This window comes from Sciurus carolinensis, chromosome 7, assembly GCF_902686445.1.
Source record: "Sciurus carolinensis chromosome 7, mSciCar1.2, whole genome shotgun sequence".
Taxonomy (NCBI): Eukaryota; Metazoa; Chordata; class Mammalia; order Rodentia; family Sciuridae; genus Sciurus; species Sciurus carolinensis.
In genome coordinates this window covers 57,344,821-57,346,843 of record NC_062219.1, presented here as the reverse complement: position 1 = coordinate 57,346,843, position 2,023 = coordinate 57,344,821, and the positions used below count along the sequence as shown (strand labels likewise).

At 41.3% G+C, this 2,023-nt stretch overlaps 1 pseudogene; it reads left to right on the top strand.

The window, feature by feature from the left end:
- Positions 1 to 803: 803 nt before the first annotated feature.
- Positions 804 to 1,367, top strand: LOC124989222 (thymocyte nuclear protein 1-like; annotated as a pseudogene).
- The last annotated feature ends 656 nt before the right edge of the window (positions 1,368 to 2,023 follow it).

The window sequence follows — 2,023 nt, the reverse complement described above, 5'->3', positions numbered from 1 at the left end:
AAAACAGACCCATAGGCTGATGCAATAGAATAGAAGGCCTGGAAATAAACTCATAAATATATGATCAAACCAACAGATCTTTATCAAGATTTCTGAGAACACAAGATGGGAAGAGGATAGTCTCTTCAACCAATAGTATTGGAAAAATTATGCACCCACATGCAGAAGAAATGAAGTTGGATCCATATCTTGCATTATACACAAGCGTCAACTCAAAATGGACTAAAGATTTAGATATGAAACCTGAAACTATAAATTCCCCTTAAGAAATCATAGGGCAAAAGGTTTATGTTGGTCTTGGCAATGATTCCTTGGATGTGACCCCAAGAGCACAAGCAACATATGAATGACCAGATTTCCATTCAATTTGGAGGTAGGTTTCAGGTAACATAGGCTCCCTAAGCAGAAATCTGTAAGTTTCATAGCTACCATTTCTTGTTAAGTTTTTCTAAGATTGGTAATTACCCCCAGTGGCCACGCTGCTGGCCTTGGGCGTTTGGCGGTCCATTTTGTGGAGCGTGGGGCTGATGTGGGAGAATGGTTAAGTGGATAAGATGGGGCTTAAGGAAAGACCTGGCAAGAGTTTAAGGGCAGACTATTTGAGATGGAATGGGCACAGTTATTGGGAAGGATTTGAGACCCTTAAGCACAATTTTCTGCTTTTCGCAAATCGGAAGCCCTTTGGACTTCCTTGCAACGTCTCCATCTTGCTCTGCACGTTTTGAAGGGCAGTGAAGTTCCTTTTTGTATCTCCTTATTGATTCTGGAACCCTCTGCACTTCAGCCCCCTGCAGAGAGAGACCATGCTGAGACCCCGGAAGAGACCAACCGGGGCTGTTGACCCAGAAAAGAAGAGGCAATCAGAAAAATGTACCAAATCTGAGAACCCAGGTGAGGCATCGGCTAAAGTGGAAAACTCCAGCCTTCAGAAGACTTCAGTCTTTAAAAAATGTGGGAGGAAACTAAGCAACTACTGACTGATGAAGTCAGAGCCAGAGAGCCAATTAGAGAAAGGTGTAGATGTGAAGTTCAGCACTGAGGATATCAAAGCAGAGAGCATGCTGGGATGGTGTTGGAAACTATCAGGCACGAATTTTCCTTAGAGCTATGAAGCTGGAAGAAGAAGCTTTCTTCTACCATAGGAACTGCAAAGAACTAGGCATTGTAGGACTTATGAAGGTGAATGTATAATTCGTTTGGATGATGAAGCGTTTCATCTCCCTGGCTGAGCTTAAAACCTATCACCAATCTCACAAAGCTACTGGTGGCCCCTTAAAACATATGGCTTTCTTCACTCACTACAGGCTCTTAATCAGTCTCTGATCCAAGAAGAGTTTGATTTTATTTTGAGCCTGGAGGAAAATTGACCAAGTTAACTGAAACAGTATTGCTGCAGTGGACAAGCCATTACCCTAAAGGTGGCAAGGTTTTATAAAACAAAAGGACGGTGTGCAAAGTCTTGTCTGATATTTTTTACACAGATTTTTTTTTTCCTACTTCTTTCAACAAAACATTTAATGTCAAAAAAAAAAAAAAAAAAAAGATTGGCAATTACCAGTCAGTTCTCATTGGTGGTTGTTTTACCAAATGTTTACCATGACATGATGAGCATCAGTTCCTTTCCAGATTTCAAAATCATTGTCCTCAATGCCTGTTGCCTGGCCATTAAGTCTCTGTCATCTAGAGTTTCTGTTTTTACTACCGGATTCCACTTCTAGCTATTAGGTTCTGAACTGGTATAATCTAAGCTGATAGTACAAAACTGAAGTAACTTCAGAAAAGTAAGATCTCAAAGATGAGCATCCAGGGCTGATAGAGAGATCCTGCCATCTGTAAGGTACAGCATTGCTTTCTGGGTTCCAAGCATCTACCCAGTTCCTGCCATCACATCTGCATCTCAGCACATGTGCACCACCCTGAAGGACATACCTGGTGAGTTGTACCTATGATTTCACTCATATCTCATTAGCCAGAAGTCAATCACATGGCTAGCCTTAATTGTAAGAAAATGTAAAACATCATC